Genomic DNA, 25,389 nt, shown 5'->3' with positions numbered 1-25,389 from the left:
TAAGTCAGAAAGATAAACACCAATACAGTATACTAATGCATATACATGGAATTTAGAAAGATGGTAATGATAACCCTATGTGCAAGACAGAAAAAGAGACACAGATGTACAGAACAGACTTTTGTACTCTATGGGAGAAGGCGAGGGTGGCACGTTCTGAGAGAACAGCATCAAAACATGTATTTTATCAAGGGTGAAACAGATCACCAGCCCAGGCTGGATGCATGAGACAAGTGCTCGGGCCTGGTGCACTGGGAAGACTCAGGGGGATGGGATGGGGAGGGAGGTGGGAGGGGGGGATCAGGATGGGGAACACATGTAAATCCATGGCTGATTCATGTCAATGTATGGCAAAAACCACTACAATATTGTAAAGTAATTAGCCTCCAACTAATAAAAATAAATGGAAAAAAATAAAAAATAAAAAAAATAAATTTGTGCAACTTGTAATTGAACAGTTCTAAGTTCACACTGCTATTAACAGATGGATAAGAAAATGTGTTTCTACTCTGTCAAGAATATAGAAAATATATTTAATAGTAAACATCTCAGGGAGATTTTCATGTTGCTGATACCTACATGGTTATTACATTTTTGCTCTTGACATATTATCTCTATTTGCTTCTCAAAAATGATTAAGATTCATAGTTATTTATGAATTCTCTAGAAATATACTTTTTGTTTCTTCCATTTCTTAGTTATGCTATCATAGTAAAATTAAATTTGATTTTAAATTTTTAATGAAGTTTTATACATAGTCATAAAAAGAAATATATGGATGTTTTATTGAGAATATATATATTTCTCCTAATGAAAGAAACATTTTAATTTTGATCCAGAAATACTATTGCAAACCTTTAACAATGAGAAGAAATCTGTTCTCTGGCTTATTTATTGAATATCATTAGTTCAGTATACATATTAGTATCACAAGTTAAGTAAGCACATAACCCATGAGAAGAATGCAGCAATATTAGTTGCTTCCAGAAGCAAAGCTTTTTCTTAAAAGAATTACATTAAAATAAAAGTGATTCTAATGATGTAATGCTTCCTCCCCTAACTTCCTTTGCGGTACATGACTTCATCTAGAAACATTAGCTCTCTGAAGTAGTTAAACATGTAATCCACTCATTTCTTGAGACATACCTAAAGAGTCTTTGTTTTAATCCAGTCTGACAATTATAACCTTCATATAGAATTACAGCTATTTTCACTGGTGGAAGGCACCAGTGAAATGAGGTCTTACTTTGATATGATTTCTATATAACTCCTCCCGTAACATTATGCTTGTCCACAGACAGTAAGCATATTCTACTTTTTAAAGTAATAAGATAGGCCATTAATTAACTGGGAAACTAAACACAATGGTGTTTTGTGATCAACTGTGATAAGGATATCAGAATAGTCTGTTCCCAGTAAGACTTAAAATATCAAAACTGGATAAGAATTTGCACAGCTGCATTCCAGTTTGGTTTTGTTGATGGGAAGAAAATGCATGAAATATTTAAGCAGTGTGTAACTGAAAAGGTAAAGCAATATTATTACATGAATAGCTAGATGGGACTTTTTGGAATCTAAATAGGTCCAATCTAAACATTATCTTATTTATTCAACAAAAAAGTTCTATGAAGGAAGAAGAGGGTGGGATAACCCTTCTCTGAATAGACTGTCTGGTAAAATTCTAATTTTTGGAAATGGTTAATGTTTCACATATTTAAAAAAAAAAAAAGACAACATTGCTGGGAGGGACCCAAATCTAAAAACCCAAAACAGAAATATGGACAGTCATGTGTTTCTATCAGATGAATAACAGCCACCCAGGGTGTGGGGAAAGAGGGGAAGAATGCAGGTAACTTGAAACTGTTTGGACTTTGCTTATTTGGACTGTATATCCTCAATTCGAAGACACAGAAAATTCTAAACAGCTATTAAATTCGACACAATAGCTATCTGTTTTCAGATTTATTGGTTAATGATCTTGAAACTATTTTCTATGTGTTCTAGAATTGAACAAAAAATATGTTATAGATACTGAGATCTAGATTTTGTACTGTCAGAGATGAGAGCTACAAATATGGGAAAAAGGAAAGATATAATTAACTCCATGATGTCGGTTGGAAATGAACTTAAACTTGTTTGAACCTGAACCTGAACCGTATGAATTTACAACTTTTGTGATATAGATAGGAAGCAAGAAAGGTAGGAGGGGAGGAAGAAATATATATGGATATGTATGCACATAAATATCCACTCCAGTGTTCTTGCCTGGAGAATCCCAGGGACGGGGGAGCCTGGTGGGCTGACGTCTATGGGGTCCCACAGAGTCGGACACGACTGAAGCGACTTAGCAGCAGCAGTACGTACATATATGGTGGTACATACACCCATCTCTGCTAAAAGGCCAGGAAGTCATGACACCCACAGTAGCAGCAAGAAGTTTACCAGGCTGTGAGATCTTGCTTTCAAAACACCTTTCTTTCACTCATATAAACCAAGGCATTTTGATGAAATTAATAGTTTCAGGAGGCAGTCAGGGAAAATAAAATGTGAGTCTGAAGTGACTTCTTATGTCAGAAATTAGGGATATACTCAAATAATGATGGAGTCATGTCAATAGGATATAAGGGCCAGCTTGAGGGGGGCTCTCTCTACCCAAATATGAAACAACCAGAGCATTAAAATAAATAAGGATTTGTAAGTTTAACTAGCAAACATTGTCTCGGTAGATAGAACCTTAGCTAAGAGATGAAGTGATCTAGCTTAATGTGGAATAAGGATTTGTAAGTTTAACTAGCAAACATTGTCTCGGTAGATAGAACCTTAGCTAAGAGATGAAGTGATCTAGCTTAATGTGGCCATAACGGGCCAACATAAAGGAGCAAATGGATGTCACGTGTCTCCTGATATGATGCACTGCAAAGGACATGTCATAGCTTTGCGATCACTACCCAAACTGCACAAGTACATCTGATTAGAAGGAAACAAAGGACAAACCTAAATTGAGAAAAAGTCTGCAAACTAACTGGCTGATATCATTAAAAAAAAAAAAAATCCACGTCATGGAACATGGATTGAGACTGAGAAGATTGAGAAACTGCCTCAGAGTAAAGGAGATTAAAGAGAGACGAAAATTGAATGCAAAGCATAAGATGGCATTTGCTTTGGAGATAAAAGGCATTATTGGGACAACTACTGAAAACTGAATGAGGTCTGTAGGTTAGATAATAGTATTATGACTAGCAAATGTTAATTTCCTGATTTAGGTGAGATAATGTCTTTATTTTTAGGAAATGCACACAAGCATTTAGAAAAAGGAAAGAGGAATCATGCCTGCAACTTACGCTTGAGTGGTGCAGGGCAATAATCATGGACACAGAGAGACAGAGAGAAAAGGAAAAGAAAGAGGGGAGGAGGGAAGAAAGAAGAGAGAGAGAGAGGAAGGGAGAGAGACAGAGAGAAAGAGACAAAGTAATGACCTTTGGGGATTCCAAGTGAAGTGAACATAGTAATTCTTTGTAGTGTTCTTGCATTTTTTCCTATAACTCTAAAATGATGCCAAATAAAAAATATTTTTTTAAAAAGGGGGATCTCTGGTGGTTCAGTGCTAAAGAATCCACTTGTAATACAGGAGACTGCCTACAATGCAGGACACGGGTTCAATCCCTGGGTCAGGAAGATCCCCTGGAGAAGGAAATGGCAACCCACTCCAGTATCCTTGCCTGGGAAATCCCATGGACAGAGGAGTGGCTACAGCCCATGGGGTCGCAAAAGCTGGACATGCCTTAGCGACTAAATCACCACCATTTTTAAAAAGCTCAATGATGGACTTCCCTGGTGCTTCACAGTGGTTAAGAATCCGCCTTGCAATGCAAGAGGTAATAGTTTGATGCCTAGTCCAGGAAGATCCCACACGCCTTGGGGCAGTTGAGCCCATGTACCAAAACTAATAAGCCCACATTCTGGGTGCTCTGAGCTGCAACACATGCTGCAACTATAGAGCCCTCATGCCACAACTACTGAGCCCGCGCACCTTAGACCCTGTGCTCCATAATGGGAGACCTGCACCCAGAAACCAGAGAAAGCCTGCGAGCAGCAATGAAAATCCAGCACACAAAATAAAGAAATATTTAAAAAATAAGCTACAAGGATGTTAAAAAAAGCTCAATGATGCAATTTAATTAATATCCTAATTTAATGGTAAGTCAACTCCACACTCTGAGTGTGGAAAAAGCCAAAGGTGGCTACCAGCTACCAAACTGGACTGTAAAGATAAAGAATATTTCCTTCATGGAACTGTCCTGGTCTAGACACTGAACTGCTACACAATTCAAAAGGATGCTTCTTACATCTCTCCACAGTTGTATGCAGGGAGCAGAGAAGATGTCCACATTCTGCGTCACCTGGGGAGGGTGCACCATGCTGGTTAGATTATAGACTCTGAGGAGTGTCTCCGTCCTGACTGTCGAGATTCAAATCTCATTCTGAGTCATTGGGCAAGTAACATTACAATTTTTTTTTTTTAATTTTTAAATTTTTTACTTTTTTTTCCATTTATTTTTATTAGTTGGAGGCTAATTACTTTACAATATTGTAGTGGTTTTTGTCATACACTGACATGAATCAGCCATGGATCCATATGTGTTCCCCATCCCCATCCCCCCTCCCACCTCCCTCTCCACCTGATCCCTCTGGGTCTTCTTTTTTTTTAATGTTTCTTCATCTCTAAAATAGAGATAAAAGTCTTTCTCATTGTCTACCTCATCATATGAGGATTAAAAGAGTGGAGTAAAGTACTGAAAATGACGCTCCTTTATAACTCAAAGGGAATGTTTTAAGTAACATCAAGGGTAGAGCTAAAACCCTTATGTAAAAAATAAAATTGCATGTCATATCCATCACACCCCTACTGAGAAAGATAATCAAGTACCAGTGGTGTGGTTGAATTTAATAACTTTTAAGGTCTCTTAATACAGAGACTTTATGATCCCATGATATTAAGACCATTGTCATTCTGCCTTAGAAATGGCTCTATAATGGTTAGCATTTTTAATTTTCTTTTTTTTTATAATTTTCTAAGATGATTTACATATATCGCCTTAATAGAGACAAAGAAAATTATTTTTTTAATTTTATAAATACATAAATTTACATTCTAAGAAGTTAAATTACTTGCCGAAAACTAAATAATCAGCAAGTGGCAAGGTCCTATAGAAGGTCCTATTGAAGACAGGTCCCATAATTTCAAGTTCTTTAAGCCATGTAACTCCATTAGTTATACATTTGTTGAACACACAGTACGTACAGGACATGCTGGTACCTGCTTGGAAAAATTATATGAATATGGAGAACTGTCTCATATATTCAGTATAAGTGACAGTCTAGTTCAAGACCTCCAAACTGATCATAGTATCTTATAGATGAGAGAACTTTATTTGATTTAGAATTGCACATAGAAAAAGTCAAATAATTCTGTACCTCTCTGGGTTTGTGTAACCCTAAGGAAACTTTTATAAAGAAATATTTAGATGTAACTTTTTGATGTAAGATAAAATATATTGAAATTTCTGCAGTGATCATAAAAGATATGTTGATTTAAAAAATATTACCTCTTATCTTCTCTTAGACCTAAGCTTCTCTTATATAGTTTTCATGAACTACAGAGACATTCAGAAAAAGATGCTCTTTTGCTTATTCATAAAATCCAGACATCATTTAGTTTTCACCTCATTCTCACCATCTTTTATTTTTCCCTGTCCCTGTCTCTGCAGCACTTTGTGATTCAAGTCATAGAAGAAATTCCAAATAAAATTCAATAACATTGCGATGATCTCAGAAGTACCACGTAAATATACTTTGTATACTTATAAATTGATTCCAAACACCATTCATTGTTAAATATGACTATATCATGGTAGCATACCCAACAAGAAGAAATCTTTTCCAGTACATACACCCTTGTAAGCATTTTTACTTATTCTATTCACCCCAAACATTAGAATCATGACCTGACCTGTATATAACATATAACTGAAACATTTCAGAGTTTTAGGAATTTTAGTGCACACAATTAGCATGTCTTGTATAGATAAAAATCTACTTTAAGGATTCAAAGAATCATTTTCAAGAATCTCAATGACCATAAATTTTAGTATTCTTATTTATGATATACTAGTAGTATTCTCTCCTTAAATAATTTTTGATTAAAAATAATAGCTAACTTCTATTTGTTGCTTTCTACCAGCTATTCCAATAAGTATATCTTTGTTGCAATAGTCTTAGATATAGTTTCTGTGATAATATTCCAATTTTATGATTAGATAACTGAAGTCATAGATAATCTGTTAGAGCCATAAAGTGAAGGAAAAACTATCTGAAATCAGGTATGTCTGGCCAGAATTCCTCTCTCTTATACTGACTTTCACTTATTACAGCATATGAGGAAAACATATTAAAGTAGTAAAAGGACGAAATTAATTATTTACAATCACACTATAATAATGACTCTAATGAACATTTTGATTAGTTTCCTTTTAATCTTATTTATTTTGTGGTCATCATGGTCTTCACTATTATGAAAGTTATATTGCTAAATAAGATGGATGCCTTTCCCTCTAAAAAGAGGAGAAAATATATATTAAATTAATAGTACATGGATTGGAAATATGGACTCTAGAATGAGACTGCTAAGATTGAATCTTAGTACTTTATTTATAAAAGTGGTACAACCTTGGATAAATTAGCTAATCTGTTTAAACTCTGATTTTCTAATCATTAAGGGTTCATTATTATCATCATTGTTCTCATCATCATATGATGCAAATTTAAATGAGATAAGACAGGCAAAAGCAAAGTTCAGCGAAATGTGGAGAAGAAAGAGAATTGATTTCAACTGAGAAAATCATAGAAGGCTTTGAATTGCCAACTGAGACTTCATTTATACATACAAAAGAACAAGACTATTTAATGGGCTCTTCCCCCTCTTCCTCAATAAAAAAAAAATTCTCAAAGTGGTTATGTGGGACCTATCATTGAAAATGCATATTTAGAGATCTTTAGGCTGCAAAGTTTATAAAATTACATCTGACTGCATAAAATGAAGAAATAGAAAACATGAATTTTTGAAAATTCAATTGCTTCTTGAATTTGTATTAAAGAAACCTCATTGTGTTTAAGCCATTCCAATATCCCATAGCACACATTTGTAAATAATATAGTCTTATATTTATCTATGATGTCTATTCTGTCTTTCCATGTTCATCTGTTAAATGTCATCTATTAGCTCATAAAACAACTCTGGCAACTACTACAACTAGAACTTTCTCTGTGACCTTGTAAACCATCTTATAAAAGTGCAGCTAACACCCTTAATATTGTTCTACTAGCAAGAAGTTGTTGCTACATTGTTAACCTAATTGTGATTTACCATGACTTTAGCTGGGATTTTCCTTTCAAGTCTATTAATCCAAAGAAAACAGGCTCCTACATATATTCAAAAAATAAAAATATTTGTATGTATTTTTAAATTTAGATTTTTATAGTTAGTTTAGTAGCTTCCTCTTTCTTAGTATTTCAAAAGGACTAAATCTCATAGCTCTCTTGAGAAAAAAACATCCTGAAGGTACTCTAAAGTATATTGACACTAATATATAGTGTCTGAGGCTGGCAATGTATATACAAATTATTTCACGTATTGGTCTCCAGAAGAATGCATTTCTATTCTGAGCTACATAATACATATTATTGAAATATTCCGGAGTCAGGAATTGTGGCATACACAGACTTTCTCATACAGATAAAAATCTATCTTAAGAAACCTGTTCAAAGATTTTAAGCATCACCAGAGAAATACTAACAATTTTTTACTATCTCTTCCAACACCTGATGTCTAGAACATGTGCCATTACTTAGCATCCAAAAAGCTTTCTATTGGAAGAAGGTGATAGACATCTCAAAATTAGAGGTGTGTCTCCACCTGAAGAGGTTCCCTGGTGGCTCAGTGGTGAAGAATTCCCCTGCCAAACAGGAGACACAAGCTTGATCCCTGAGTCAGGAAGATCCCCTGGAGAAGGAAGTGACAACCCACTCCAGTCTTCTTGCCTGTGAAATTCTATAGACAGAGGGACCTGGTGGGGCTCGGGTCCATAAGGTTGCAAAAGAGTAGGATACAACTTAGCGCCTAAACAACAGCAACAATTCCAGCTGAAGCCAAGGGGAGCAGACAGTAACCATGCAGAGCCCTGAAAGCTTGGGCGTGGACATATACGATGGGTTATGGGCCAGTAATAGATACCATCCCACTGTGGACTCTTGTATCTTAACATAGTGAGGCAAAGCTGTAAGGAGAGCCAGTGATTATTCTGAGCATAGGAAAAGAGGTGTCAAGTGTCAAGATCAAAGTCCAGTGACAAAGGTACCAGCAGAGTTCTACGCACACCATTCCCTTATTTTGCCTGGTCTAGTTCTTTACTCAGCTGTCCTGGCCTCTGTTAGTATTCGGTTTCTCTTGATGTCTTTCTTAATCTTGAATTCAGTATATTTGGGGAGTTTTTTGGTAAGTTTCCAACACATCATTTTGTTAAAAAAAAAAGTTCCCTAGAGTGGGTTTCTGTTGATTGTAATCTGGAAACATTATGTTTCTATGCATCACAATGGTTTTTGATTTTTGAATTATACATGCTTCTATTACAAAAGCAATAACTTTATTTTCTGTGTGTTTACATAGCACATATAAACACAAAGACTGAAATTAAAATAATCACATCATCAGTAACTCTCTACTGTCTAGTAATATTCTAAAATTTTGTTTGATAATTCTTATCTCCTATTTCCACATCTCAGTCTCAATTATTGTCTATTTCCCAATATCTCACTTATGCTTTTTAACAAAATGCCACCATAATATTGCCTTGAAATTTGAATTTTGATCTAGTATCTCATCAACTTTTATAGAAACTGAAGGTTTTTCTTTAGCATCATTACACAGGATGCATAATATTTCCTTAAATGAATGTCCTACAATTAATTGCATAATTTTTGGCCATTCAAACTGTATGCTTCTTTCTTCCCATTATATTAATAAATAATTCTATAAGGAACATCCTTTATATGAAATTTGGCCCCAACTGATGTCTCTATGTATTGTTTTGTTGTTTGCTTTTGTCTAGGGGGTGCTCTGGTGAATAATGCTTCGTGAATAACACACCTGTGATGAGGGTCATTTGCACTGTTCAAGAGAGCACTGTCGGTTTAGCCACTCAAGCCTTTTCTATGTTACCAAGAGGTTTATCTCCCAAGCTTGAAAAAGGACCAAAATGTAACCCACTTATAAGACCTCAGGACAGCCCTCTCGTCTCAGAGCCTGTAGTTTTTGACTCTCTCAGTCATTCAGTTAGTTCAGTTCAGTTCAGTCGCTCAGTCGTGTCCGACTCTTCGCAACCCCATGAATCGCAGCACGCCAGGCTTCCCTGTCCATCACCAACTCCCGGAGTTTACTCAAACTCATGTCCATCGAGTCGGTGATGCCATCCAGCCATCTCATCCTCTGTCGTCCCCTTCTCCTCCTGCCCCCAATCCCTCCTAGCATCAGGGTCTTTTCCAATGAGTCAACTGAGCCCTTCCCTAATATTGCTTCCCAGAAAAGCAATTTGCACAGACTTGCTGCGTGAAGTGAGGCTGGCAGTTTTGCAGGGAGGGATGAGGCTTGGCAGGCGCCCAGCCCGGAATGGAGAGGACAGCCAGAGAGAGGCTCTTCTCGCATCAGGGCTTTCTCAGCCTCTTCCGTGGAGGAATCCAGCCCACTCAGAAAACCTATGGTATCACTGTCTTATTTAAGCCAAAAAAAAAAAAAAATGCTACTTTTGTAATTTTCTGAGATAAATTATTTTTTATAGGATTTGACATGGGAGTACTTAAAAACCTTACAGAGGGCTTAAAAATCTCTTAACAGTGTATGGCTTTTAAAATTTCTAAAAATGTGTTCAATGTTAACATGAGTTCTTAAGATACATATTATTTATTTGATCTAGCCAACAATTGATGCTTCAGTTCTATCTCAAGCCCACCTTATAGTTTATTTTATATTTAATATGCATCAACATGATGAAACAATAATTTGAGAAGCTAATCTGATCAGATGGGCAAGTGCATGTGTGACTAGGTAGCCAGGGGTATTAACTAGACTTAATTAGACTTATTAAGTCTAGGTCCAACTTCATTCTGTGATGTTCAGGCTAATGCTAGGGTCCTGACTATAAAAACTAATTGGAATTATATTCAGAAGATAGGAGGATAAAGAAATCAAAGCCATGATCTCATGAAAAACTGCCTGGACCATAGATGGTGTGAAAAGTAAAAGTGAAGTTGCTCAGTCCTGTCTCTTTGGGACCTCATGGACTGTAGTTCCCAGGTTCCTCTGTCCATGGGATTTTCCAGGCAAGAATACTGGAGTGGGTTACCATTTCCTTCTCCAAGGGATACTCCCGACCCAGGGATCGAACCCGGATCTCCCACATTGTAGGCAGATGCTTTTACAGTCTGAGCCACCAGGGAAGCTAGAAATGGTGTTAGGAGTATGAATAAAACCATTTTCAAATACTTGAAAGGCTGTTGTGTGGAATATGATTTGTTCTGTCTAGCCATAAGGGGTTGAGCTATAGGTTGAAATATAAGAAAACATTTCAACTCAATAAAGGACAGAAGTTTCTAATAAAGCACGGGGTCAGTTATAACTGCTTTGAGAATTTCTACTGAGACTGTGAAGAGGTTTTCCAGTTTATATTACTAGAAATAAATGAAGTGGCAAAACAGTACTTAAACACAATGGTTTCTTAAGTAGTAAGCACAGAGACTTGGACAGAGAAGAGAGCTCTAGTTGTAATTAAAAAGGGTTTCCATAGTTTCAGTGGATACAACTAACCAAGGCACTTGTAGATAAAGAATACTATGCTCCTTCTCTATGTACATCAATAGGAAAAGAAAACTGTATAGATGAAAGGAACAGCTCAATACTAAGCAATAAACTATATCTGCTGGCCCATAAACAAAAACATAAAAGGGAAATAAATGAATTTAACTGGACTGAAATTCAGTTGCAATTAGAAAAAGAGATATATCACCTGAGGAATGTTGGTTTCAATAATCGAATGTCAGCCCCCCTCAAGTATTCTTTATTAAAAAAGGAGTTTTGAATGATCTTATTTGCATTACCTGTATCATCACTTACTTCATATAAGATATTTGGTTTGGCCATGATTCCAATATGATTTAATAGAAAACCACACAGTTGGCTAAATAATTTATTGAGACATTTCAGTGAAACTAAATAAGAGAATCTGACTCGACAGACAGGCCCTATATATGATTTCAGATCTTGTCTGGCTGGTTCACTTGGAGAGCTGAGCGACTTTATGTTGTTTTTAGAAAAATAAACAACTGCAGCCCAAGTCTTCCACTGGGGTTCTTTTCCCTTAGCTTTTCCGATCATATTTTGGCACAGTCTACCATTTAAATTAAAATGCTGCCGTATAGCACAGGGAGCTTAGCTCAGGGCTCTGTAATGACCAAAAAGATGGGATGGAGGCTCAAAAGGGTGGGAAAACATGTACACATATAGCTGATTCATGTTATACAGCAGAAACTAGTACGCCATTGTCAAGCAACTACACTCCAATAAAAAAAAAAATAAGACTATTTCATTTAGACCCAGAGACATCGGATTAAATTCTACAATAAAACATCCCTAAAACATGGCATAATTAAATACCAAAAATGCTAAATGTAGGCTTAAAAATAAATCAGTTTCTTTCATATATTTGGGACTCTTTAAAAATATAGAGAATTTGAGATGGAAAATATTTAGCAAAGCCTAAAAACCTGTTTAAACCATAATGGGTCTCTTTCTTGATCAGCTGATACTATTGTTTATAAAAGTATCTATGATAGCAATTTAAAATCTTCGGTGCAATTGCAAAAGGACTTAAAATCTTAACAATAACTTCAGAATTATAGTCAGCATGAGTAGAAGGGACAAACAATTTTGAAAGTTAATTTGACAGTATTTGTTGTGATGTCAAATGAGAGAAAAATGGCAAGAAAATAAATTGAAAATACTCTATAAATATAGTAACAAAATAAGAGAGAAAAAAATTTGCACAAGTGCATTTCACAAGCTGCAAACAGCAAAAGCTATCATTTTGAATGTTGGGAATTAATCATAGCTAAAATACCTTCAATTTTTGTTTCCTTTTTCCACTGTTAGCTTATCCTAATTCGTTTCTTTTCATACTGTCTCACAGGGTTCTCATCACTATGAACAAAGATAGTGGAGGTGATGGAATTCCAGGTGAGCTATTTCAGATCCTAAAAGATCCTAAAAGTTAAAGTGCTGCACTCAATATGCCAGATAATTTGGAAAACTCAGCAGTGGCCACATGACTGGAAAAGGTCAGTTTTCATTCCAATCTCTAAGCAAGGCAATGCCAAAGAATGTTCAAACTACTGCACAATTGCACTCATTTCACATGCTAGCAAAGTAATGCTCAAATTTCTTCAAGTTAGGCTTCAAGAGTACATGAACTGAGAACTTCCAGATGTTCAAGCTGGATTTAGAAAAGGCAGTGTAAACAGAGATCAAATTGCCAACATCCGTTGGATCACAGAAAAAGCAAAATAGTTCCAGAAAACCATCTACTTCTGCTTCATTGACTACGCCCAAGCCTTTGACTTTATGAATTACAACAAACTGTGGAAAATTCTGAAAGAGATGGGAATACCAGACCACCTGACTTGCCTCCTGAGATCTGTATGTAGGTCAAGAAGCCACAGTTAGACCTGGACATGGAACAACAGAGTGGTTCCAAATTGGGAAAGGAGTATGTCAAGGCTATGTATTGTCACCCCGCTTATACGCAGAGTATATCAAGTGAAATGCCAAACTGAATGAAGCATAAGCTGGAATCAAGGTTGTATGGAGAAATATCAATAACCTTATATATGCAGATGACACTACTTTTATGGCAGAAAGTAAAGAGGAACTAAAGAGTCTCTTGATGAAAGTAAAAGAGCAGAGTGAAAAAGCTAGCTTAAAACTCAACATTAAAAAACTAAGGTCATGGCATCCTGTCCCATTATTTCATGGCAAAAAATGGGGAAACAGTGGAAACAGAGACAGACTTTATTTTCTAGGGCTCCAAAATCACTGCAGATGGTGACTGCAGCCTTGAAATTTAAAGACTTTCCCCTTGGAAGAAAACCTATGACCAACCTAGACAGCATATTAAAAAGCAGAGACATTATTTTACCAACGAAGGTCCATCTAGTCAAAGCTATGGTTTTTCCAGTAGTCATGTTGGATGTGAAAGTTGCACCATTAAGAACATTGAGCGCCGAAGAATTGATGTTTTTGAACTGTGGTGCTGGAGGAGAGTCTTGAGAGTCCCTTGGACTGCAAGGAGACCCAACCAGTCAATCCTAAAGGAAATCAGTCCTGAATATTCATTGGAAGAACTGATGCTGAAGCTCCAATACTTTGGCCATCTGATGCAAAGAACTGACTCATTGGAAAAGACCCTGACGCTGGAAAAGATTGAAGGCAGGAGGAGAAGGGGACGACAGAGGATGAGATGGTTGGATGGCAATGCAGAGTTGATGGACATGAGTTTGAGCAAGCTCCAGGAGTTGGTGATGGAGAGGGAAGCCTGACGTGCTGCAGTCCATGGGGTCTCAAAGAGTTGGACACAACTGAGAGACTGAACTAAACTGAATTCTAGTTTCTTTAATAAGGCCAGAAGTTTTATCATTGCAACTTGTGATTCTCAACCTTGGCTATGTATCCGAATCACTTGGGTTTTCAATATTGTTTTGAGGGTTCTACCTCAGACCCACTGAAATCAAAGTCTTAGGAGGGACCTGGAAATTAAACTTGCTGTTTAAAAACTTCTCTGCTGATGCTTCTGCAGCAAGGATGCTTGGGAACCATGGGTCTATTATTAAAATAGTCCCCTGGCTCTACTTCTAATTGCAGAAATCACTCCCCGTGTTCTAGCCAATCTGGTTTGAAACACCACTTCAATCTTCCTAAACTGTCTCTTTAATGATAGCATATTTTGATTCTAAAACTTTCAATAGCTCATAATTGATATCCAGTCTAACTTTTTCAAGATATTACCAGTCATCTTTCAAGGTACATCTCAAAAGGTACTTCCTGAGAGATGCCTACTTTCACAACTCATGATAAGTTATCACTACTTGTTTGGAATCCCCATTCAGTCTGTACCAACCGTGGGATACTTATAACCTTCACTTCTGTATTATGTCTGTACCTGTTGTATTTTTGCATTAGATTACATGTAAATTAAGGATAGTTACAATATATTGTGCATAAATGATTCACAAAAGTAGATATTTGTTTGTATGAAATAACGTATGAAAAGACATAGAAAACAATAGCATTCTTGACTCAGAGTTAAATTCAGAGGCTTTATGAGCAGAAAAATAAGAACTGTCTCTGAGACAACGTTTGAGTTCTATATGTCTTTAAACAGACATCACAAGGTGTAGGGAACCATACACTGTTGCACATCATCCTCAGAGCTATAATTCATATGCCTATTCAAACTTATGCAAATGAGGACATTAAAGTGGAAACGTATATATAACACGTGCATCAATAAAAGAAAACAAATTACTCTATAATTTGTTGCCGTTAAAGTAGGCTTAACTTGTTAAACTGCTTGGTGGCTAAGACACATGAAAACATCTGCTGCAGATGGTCACAGGTTATTATCACCATAGATTCTAGGAATAAACCCAGGAAACAAAAATCCTTTTCTTTGTGTTTTTAGTTCCCAGTTATGCATCTCATGCTTCAATATGAAAACAACTCTTTCCTCCCACCCATGGAAATATTTTTCAGGGTACTTTACTAAAGTCTCCATTTCTTCAGCCCCCCAGTCATTTCCCCAAAATCTTTTTGAAAACTGACTTGAAATCTATTTTCTCAGAATTTTACTCAGGGATGCATTTTATAGGGGAGCAAAAGAATAGTTAATTGAAGATTAGTGCCATCTTTCAGTGTTGAAAAAGTCAATAAGTGTCTTACTTAAGAGTTAGAACAATATGCATGATAAATAAAGATTATCATCTGTATTTTGCATATAAAAAACTAAAATAAGATGAATTGATATTCCCAAGGTAAGTCCAGTTTAGTGCCCTTTCTAAAATACCCTGTTTTTTCAAAGATATTTAAATTTTTAGGGGACTCTTAGAGACACAATTAATATTTTTTAATAGGAATATATTACACCCTTTCAATCTCCCCACTTACGTGACTAGTGAAGCATAAGGCTAACTTATTCATCACCTAGATCACTGATTAATAATTAATTTCAATTATTGTGAGTTTAATCGTTTTCTATATATATCATTGTGAGTCAAGTAAATCACATATTTTACCGGATCAAATAAATATTACAAAATATTTGATTATTATTCAAAGCAAAAAAACAAACAATGATAACAACAAAAACTCCTAAAACTCACATACTGGTAAAATTTACTTAAAGATCTGTTTGGAACAAAGAAAGAAGGAAGACTTCTGTGTTTAACAAAAATCATAACTACCATCAGCTGAGGAAATTTTTCAACTAATCTGGAAAATGTGCATAATAGAGCATTCTGCAAGCAGGCATACACTTAAAATTATTATGAGATCTAGAGAGAAAATACATAAGTTTCTCATATATCAATAAAATATCCAATATTATGTTAAATAGAAATTTGATACTCTTTTGAAGAAATATCAAAATTTAAATTTCTTCTCAAGTGTTTACTCAGCTAGCAGAGAAAAAAAGAATATGTTTGACTTACGATAAATTTTTTCTTTTGGCCACACCATGCAGCATACCGTATCTTAGTTCTCCAGCCAGGGATCAAACTTTGAACCCCTGTAGTGAAGCATGGAGTCTAACCACTAGACCACTAGGGAATTTCCTAGTCTAAAATTATCTAACAATTCTTGGTCACTATTAGGTCTCGAAGTAAGTAGAGACTGATCCAAAATGAGTATGATTACAAATTGTATGAAAAAAAGAAAAGGAAAGCAATAGATAAATAAAACAAATCTTTAAAGGATAAAGAAGTGAAATTTAGAATTTGGTTCCCTGAAAAAGAAGCCATCACTCTTAAGATTTCTATGGGAATCAAGAGTACTTTGATTTGCTTATGACAAAGTTAAGATGTTTTATTTAAGTCATCTGAGAACAGACACAACAACACATCCTGAGAATAGATAAAAGGATTTCACTTACAATTAAAAGTAAAATTTCACTTTCCATTCTGATGTAAGTTAATACACCTAAATAGATTTGTAACATACTTTCAACCAATGGACTGTCTCACTTGTCTTTATTAATTCAAGGCACATGCTAAAAAACTGGCAGCTACTGAGTGGGCCTTCCCAGGAAGCGCTGGAGGAAATGTTTAGATGGCCACACAGTAATCCTACACGTGTACATTTTGCTCTGCACTAGTATATATGTGCCTGGATGTCCTGCCAATACCTGATACCTAATAAGTTGCAAATTACGCTTTTACTTACTAAAAATATCTCCCTCACAAAGTATTTTGCATGTAAAGCTCCTTTTGACTTCACATCTGACTGCTTTTCTCTGTAACATGTCCCCAGTGATTACTGAGACTTGAGAATACTTCCATGGCCTAATGTATCTTATTTATGTTTATTTCCCAAAGTCAAGGTCTAGGATCATTATAATAACCCATGTCTTTTTATTTTTAGGGTGTGTAAAACTTCTAGTATAATCTCTAAATTTATTTTCCTAATGATGTTCTATTCATCACTACATCACAGCCTTGCAGTCAAAAGTATCTATCACTCGCATTTTCTTAATCTCATTCTCTTCAATCTTATCTTTGTTTATTCTGATATAGTTTATTCTGTTTTAGCAATTTCAGTGTTTTTATCATTATCTCTTCATTCACCTTTGCTAGTTATCAGCCGATGCTTCGTATATTACAGAACAAACGTTAGGTATTCATTTCTTAAAAGGGAAAGAAATAAGTAAAGAAGAAAAGAAAGAAGGGAGGAAGGGGGGATGGAGTAAAGTATAAAAGAAATCCATTCTCATTTTCTGAGATATCATACCTGACCCATATCTAATATTCCATCCCTGATATTACCTTTCTTGTGTACCCCAATTCTAAATTCCCTTGCACACATTCCACACATGAAACTCATAGAAATATCAAACTCACCCAGGAAGACATGGAATTAGGAAGTCAGACATAGATGTCACCAATTATGCTGTACTTTGAGTCTTATAGAAGACTTTGTGATTCTATTAATGCAGTCAGTATAGTGGGCAAATACTCATCACTTTCAATAACTTAACAACGTGGGGATACACTCTAAGACTCCACCATCACTAATTTGTTTAGAATAAAGAGGGAACAAGAAATAAGGCAATGGCAAAGGGGTTTCCTGGGAATTAAGTCACCTTACTTTCACAGAAAGTCACCAAATCCATCATCACAAAGCCTTAGAGAGGTTAAAGCTGTCTACACTTATGTTCATTTTAACTTTCACTTACTCCTCACCCATCATCCTGACTTCTGGTCTCAAGTCCATTGAAACAATCCTTGCTGAGATTCCCAGTGATTTCCATTGTCACTAAATCTAATCAACATTTCTCTGACTTTAGGTAATATAACAGCAACTTTTGACACAGACAATGTCTTCCCCCACTTTCAAAACGTTATTTGTCACTGGTCATCTGTCACATTTGTCTTATACTCCTTCCTTTGTGCCCCCTCTTTGTCACTTGTAGGTTCATTTGTATATGTAGTTGAGTCCCTAAGTTGTGTCCGACTCTTTTGCAACTCCATGGGCTATAGCCCACCAGGCTGTTCTGTTCATGATATTTTCCAGGCAAGAATACTGGACTGGGCTGCCATTTCCTTCTCCAGGGGATCTTCTAGACACAGGGATTGAACCCAGATCCCCTTCATTGGCATACATTAAACAGTGGAGTACCTCAAAGTTCAGATTTAGGCTTCCCTTCTTTTTATTCTATGCTATCTTTCACTTCCACAGTTTGAAAAATGACCTAACACAAATGATTTCTTCTGAGCTCTAAGTCAATATATTCAATTTCCTATAAGACATCTCTTCTAGGATTTATTTCCAAACACACATTCACGTCCAAAATAAAATTCACAATCTTCCCACCCACTCGGTGCATTTTCCATCTCGATGAATAACACCCACATCCATCTAGCTGCACAAGCCAGAAAACTCCTCTTGATGACAAACTAATCTGTCCGCACCCACCTCAGTGTCCCTTTAGCTTCCTCACAACACTGCAGCTTGGATGATCATTTAAAAACGAAAATCTGATCGCCTCCCTCCCCTGTTCAACCCCTCTCAGTGGCCTCCTGTCACTCTTGGACAAATCTTGACATGTTCTAAAATCCTTCATGGTCTCTATTTCTTTAATCTTTTCTTATAGCATATTATTAGGTCTCTCTACTTCAGCAGCATGGCCTTTTCAGTCCTTTGCCCTCTTGCAAGAACTTGCCGGGATTCTTTCACCCATATGTATCATCAAGTTAATTTCGGCTGTGTCCTCTAGCTATTGGCTCATGTGTACCTTACTCAGGAAACCCTGGCTTATCCAGAAAGGCAAAATGTGCTTATAATAAGTTCTCAGAACACTATATATCTTACTTTCTCTTATAGCATTTTCAGAGTTGTAACTTAACATTTTCTGTGATGACGATAATTACTCTTTCTCCTTTCGTAGCTTACAGTTTTCATGAAGGCAAAGGCTGTGCTTGTTTTTGCTTCTCTTTGTATCCAAAATGCCTATCACATAGCAAGAAATCAATAAACACCAACTGAATAAATGAACAATGAGTATTTGTGATCCAAACTGGACAGGTGTAAATATCTAGGGATTAATGCTTGTATGAGGTATGTGTGCGGTATTTAACACTGTAAGGACTAAGTTAAAATGACATACTATCAGACTATAGAAGAATCACAAGTAACTGGATTACATTAAGGTACGTGTTAGTTATCGAAGCACCAGCTTGATGATGACAATATTCAAGAATAAATACTATTTAATGATGATAATTATCTGCATTTTTCTTCAGTGAGGATAATGAAGATCAAATCTCTATGTGTACTTATATCTGTATACCTAATTGGCAGAAATTACAAAAGGACTGATATCTAACTAGAAGGAAATATGGCAGCAAATAAATCTGGTTAGAACGATTCTTGTAACATTCTCTGGGGATACAAGGATAAAGTATATATATGTGCCTGGATTTTTTTTTTTTTCCCATGTGTAAAGCCTAAACTTGTATTCATGATTTTTGTTGCAGTCAGAATTTAGATTCTTAACAGTAGAAAGAAATTATATATTCTGGAAAAATTTGAAGACAAAATCAGAAAAACTTGAAAAACAAGGAAAGAGATGAAGCACAAACAGTTTAGAAGCAATTCACTCTGAGAGACATTTTGTAAATGAGTGGCTGATAAGAAATAATGGCATATTCTAATCCCAGAAAGCCACTAAACCAATCGTATGTTTACATAAAGTATAAACATACTCACTTGGGAAATATTTATAAGTTAATGAAATTGTGAATGGGGGCATGGAATCTGCATGGAGGCTAAAACAGAAGAGAAATATAATGTATACACTGACGGCTACCAGTAAGATAAACATTTCTTTGTCATAAAATGCGGTTTCTAGGTTTTTTCTGTCCTGAAGAGATTGTGAATATTTTTGGTTGACTGAAATGGCTTTAATTATACATTAATGAATTATGTTCGGATTTTAAATCAATTATTTGTGAAAATATTTATTATTGCTCAGTGTACCAGAAACCGATTGATCCTCAGGTCAGTTCAGTCACTAAGTCATGTCCGACTCTCTGTGATCCCATGGACTGCAGCACGCCAGGCCTCCCTGACCATGACCAGCTCCCAGAGCTTACTCAAACTCATGTCCATTGAGTCGGTGATGCCATCCAACCACCTCATCCTCTGTCGTCCCCTTTTCCTCCCACCTTCAATCTTTCCCAGTATCAAAGCTTTTTCCAATGAGTAAGTTCTTCACATCAAGGGGCCAAAGTATTGGAGCTTCAGCTTTAGCATCAGTCCTTCGAATGAATATTCAGAACTGATTTCCTTCAGAATTGACTGGTTGGATCTCCTCGCAGTCCAAAGGACTCTCAAGAGATTTCTCCAACACCAAGTTCAAAAGCATCAATTCTTCGGCGCTCAGCTTTCTTTATAGTCCAACTCTCACATACATACATGACCACTGGAAAAACCTAATGACTGACCCTAATGAGGTATTAAAACTGATTGCCTAGAAATGCCAGGTAAGTGATCCAACCCAGACATGTAGCAATTCTTCTAAGAGCCAAAGTAGACTTTGCCCTCAACCTAACCATGAGTCCTTCTTAATTCGTTATAGTCTCAACATTTTCTTAAGCCTATTTTATTTATAGAAATAAGGAATAAAACAGGGTAAACTGGAAACATTATAAAATAATGATTGGAACATGGCATAACTATGTTTTAGAGATTAGGGGGAAAAATCATGGCTTTACATTAGAAGCAATAGACCAAAATGATTAACACAAATTTTGGTCTAAGAATGAACTGTTGAATTCTGTTCAGCTCTGTATTGTTAAAATATGTAATCATTCAAACTGGCAGAAATGGTGGCCTGAGTTTCTGTTATCTTTGAAGCTGTATGAGGTTCCCTAAAGGCAACATTATATTTAGAAATTATATAACTGGTACTCAAAAAAAAAAAAGCACTTATCCTCAAATTCTCCAAGTTTAAATATACTATTTCAATCAGAATAATGGAATAAGACAGAGTCCATGGGTTTTGAAATTACAAATTCCATGAATATTAGTTGAATGAGTAAATAGAATTTTTACAGAATTGTCAATATTGTGGATACGAGGAAAACAAAAGTTAAGAAGGGTAAAGTAATTTACTCCAGATTGAACCACCAGCCTGTGAGGTCCAAAGAACATTCGACAGATTCTCTTCTCTGAGTTTTCTGAAAACTCTGGCTTTCTATCACTTGCCAGGGGCAAACTGAATTTATGCATATATAAAGAGAGAGTGATTTATATAAAAGCATTGGTGTCTTCGGGTAAACAAGGAGATGAAATAACTAGAAAAAAAATAAGATTAGTGTGATCTAAAAATTTCTACTTCTAATAAACCCAATTACTTACACCTTTGGGGCATAAAATTAATTTGCATATTTCCTATGAAATGTGGCTATTGGCCTAGTAATTCCAGATATTGGAGTCAGGCTTCAAGAAATGGTTGGAGAAATGCCTTTCTTCCCTCTATAGCTGAGAGGTAATTCAAATTATTCCTTCCTTTCAAAGCATTACACACAGAAATAGACCACTGTTTTATGTAAGCAGCCATCTTGATCATTTTGCTTACGTTAAGAACTTGTGATTTTGATACTGCTTTTCTGGCTGTAAGGCATACACAATCTCACATTTTTATTTCATTTGACAAATTAAAAGTAGCTTCATGACAGTAATAACTGGGAGGCAGATCAGAGTTTCTGACCCAACGCACACAGTATTTTATATTTTGGCTTCAATAACATGCCTTTTGAGACTTCCATCAATACCTAAAAGGAGAATTTAGTAGTTAATGCTCTAATAAGTATGAAACTTCTAGAAAGGAGGACTTCTTTGAAGATGTAAATCTCTAAGCATTATCACCTAGACTTGATCACTTTGCTAGGATCTCTTGTTCCTTTTATCAGAGAAATGTTGTTCCAAATATACATACATAGTATTATCTTTTGATTTTACACATCCTCACATACTTTGATTAGTTTTCCAAATAATACAGGCAATTATGATATCATCAAGCTACTAAGTGAATCTCTCTCATTGTTCAGTCCCTAAGTCATGTCAGAGTCTTCACGACCTCAAATACTGCAGCACGCCAGGCTCCTCTGTCCTCCACGATCTCCCAGGGTTTGCTCAAATTCTTGTCTATTGAGTCAGTGATGTTATCTAACCATTTCATCCTCTGCCGCCCCCTTTTCTTTTTGCCTTCAATCTTTCCCAGCATCAGGGTCTTTTCCAATGAGTTAGTCTTAGGTGGCCAAAGTATCAGAGCTCCAGCTTCAGCATGTCCTTCCAATGAATATTCAGGACTGAGTTCCTTTAGGATTAACTGGTTTGATCCCCTTGCTGTCCAAGTGACTCTCAAGAGTCTTCTCTAAACTACAGTTCAAAAGCATCAATTCTATGGTGCTCAGCCTTCTTTATGGTCCAACTCTCACATCTGAACATGACTACTGGAAAAACCATAGCTTTAACTATATGGATTTTTGTCAACAAAGTGATATCTGCTTTTTAATATACTATAGAGGTTTGTCATCTCTTGTGGCTTTTTAATATATCATGTCTTGACAGAAATAATAAATGAAGACTGTCTTTTCTGCTTCTTGCCTACTCCATGAACTTGGATACCATTTTTTTTTCCTGTTATAAAATAATCATAATATCCAATTTCTGGAAATCTATTCTTGAGTTTATGAAGCCCCTACCCCAGAACCTAAACACGAAAAGGTTTAATTTCTATTCTGAGAGCACTTTACCATAAATATATGCTTGAACAAATCAAAACACAAAAATCTAACCTTTAAATAATTTACTTCAAAGAGTCAATACCAGTAGGTAGCATTAAAGTGCCAGAATTAAGCACTTTCTATAGTTGTAATTTCTAAATATACAAATTTATTTATTTAATTCGTATCTTTACTCAGTGGTTTGATTGAGAGTATACTAAAAACACTGCTTAGAGTTTTTCGGATTCCTTGAAATACATTACAAAGAGGAGTACTCCTAAATTATGAAGATTTTTATCTTACTTCAGCAAAGGAAAAATTCATCAGTGTTTGCAAGTTATGAGAAATCTCCCTGGAAAAATAAAACTTCCTGGATGCAACATTTCATATAATCAGGACTATTTGTTTTTCTATCTTAGAGATTTAAGTAGGTTTTATGTTATTTACAACTTTTTATAGCACTGACAAGTGTTGCAATTTTTAAATCATTTAAATAGGTCAGAGAATCACTTTTTCCTTTTCCAAGGTCATTTCCCTTAAAAAGAATAGGATTTCTACATTCATGCATTTATTTTTATTTTGCTGAAACTGAAATTATAGCAAAGCAATGCTAATCTATGGTAGGTGATATATATTAAAAGATCAGAGATGTAAAAATGAGTGATTTATCCTTTTTCGATTTGTTCCTACTTTGAAGATTTTAATGCACAAATTGTTCTTTAAAAATGTTTCAATAATTAGTAACTGACAATACCATTTGCAGTTTGCTTAGAAAATATATGTATAGGGCTTGAGGCATTTTACACTTAATTATAACATATGAAGCCTAGAAAATTTTAAAAACAATTTTCAAGCTTCTTGACACTGGTTTTAGCAATGATGTTTTGGGTTTGATGCCAAAAGCAAAGGCAACAAAAGCAAAAACAAACAAGTGGAATTACATCATACTAAAAAACTACTGCATAGCAGAGGAAACCACCTCCAAAGTGAAAACACAATCTGCCAAATGAAAGAAAATATTTGCAAATCATGTATGTATAAAGGGTTAATAATTAAAATATATGAAGAACTCATCCAACTTAATAGCAAAACATACAAATAATGTGAATAAGACGTGGGCAAAAATATGAATAGGCATTTTTCCAAGGAAGACGTATAGATCAGCAACAGGCACATTGCAACATGCTTAGCAACACTAATAATCAGGGAAATGTAGAGCAAAACCACAATGAGGTATCATTTCACACTATAAGAATAGCTATTATCAAAAAGGCTAGAAATAAAAGTGTCAGCAAGGAAGTGGAGAAAAGGGAACACTTGTGTACTGTTGGTGGGAATGCAAATTGGTACAGCCACTTTGGAAAACAGCATGGAGGCTCCTCAAAATATTAAAAATAGAACTAGCATATTATCTGGCAATGCTACATATGGGTGTTTATCCAAAGAAAACCAAAACACTAAGCCCAAAAGATCTATGCACTCTCATCTTCATCGCAGCATTATTTGCAAAAGCCAAGGTATGGAAAAAACCTAAGTGTCTATCAAGGGATGACTGGATTTAAAAAAACAAAAAATGTGATACACACACATACAGAGGAATAGTACTCAGCTATACAAAAGAAGATTTTGCCATTGGAGACAAACTAGTTGGACTCTGGGGTGTTACATTAAGTAAAATAGGTCAGAGAAAGACAAATACTATATGATCTCACTTATGTGTGGAAATCTAAAACAACAAATCTGGAGCAGGAACTGGCAACCCACTCCAGGATTCTTGCCTGGAGAATTTCATGGACAGAGGAGCCTGGCGGGCTACAGTTCATGGGGTCACAAAGAGTCAGACATGACTGAGCAACTAACACACACACACACAAAACAACAAAACAGGAACAACAAAAGCAAGCTAATGGATACAAAAAAGACTGGTGGTTGCCAGAGGCAGCGGGGTTTGTGGGGGAATCATTATGTGGGTGATGGGGGTCAAAAGGTACGGATTCCAGTTATAAGATAAATAAGTTCTGGGATATAATGTACAACATGGAGACTATAATTTGGTAGACCATCTTAAATACGAAACTTTGAAGTCTTGTTGCATATTTTCAGCCATTTTGTCTCTTGGCACAGTTTCATAACGTAACTATTTACTTGTGTAAAATATAATTTTATATATTTATTGAATATATATTACTACATACAAACACAATTTCTTCAAATATCCAAAGTTATTTTCTTAGGCCCTCTTCTCAATTTGGGGATGAGAGTGAATAATGTCTCTATGTTTCATACTTTTAATCATTTTCTAAATATCCATCATATCTTTTTTAAACTTTTGTGTTCTAGGATGGATCCCTAATTTTTGGAGTTTCTGAATTAATATTTCCATGTACCATAAATCTAACCAAATTCTCTGCACTAAAGAAGTTGCCTTTGGTCTTAAAAAGGCAACTTTTTGTCACTTTGGTCACTTTAAAAGGAGAGATACTTTTCTGTGAGTGCAACTCCTTCACCTTGGGACCTCACCATTAACAATTTTCTACTCAGAGAAGTTTTCCTTCCTAATTCTACTTTATATTTTTAAGCCACTTCTCCTATAGCAAAGCATCCACCCCCACACAATGGTGACTCAAGTTTTGTTTTCCTAAATTAAACAATCTCTGGGTCAAATCCATATTGTAAGCTTTGTAAAACTTAACATGCCAGTTAACTTTAGATATCATTTAGGTCCTGCTA

General features: G+C 35.6%; 1 protein-coding gene across 1 annotated transcript in view; it reads right to left on the bottom strand.

Moving 5' to 3' along the window:
* The window catches only part of SYT1 (synaptotagmin 1), a 580,172-nt gene that overhangs the window by 513,498 nt on the left and 41,285 nt on the right, over window positions 1-25,389 (bottom strand). The window lies entirely within an intron of this gene.

This window comes from Muntiacus reevesi, chromosome 4 (genome assembly GCF_963930625.1).
Source record: "Muntiacus reevesi chromosome 4, mMunRee1.1, whole genome shotgun sequence".
In the NCBI taxonomy this organism is placed as follows: Eukaryota; Metazoa; Chordata; class Mammalia; order Artiodactyla; family Cervidae; genus Muntiacus; species Muntiacus reevesi.
This window is presented reverse-complemented; position numbering and strand designations above follow the sequence as displayed.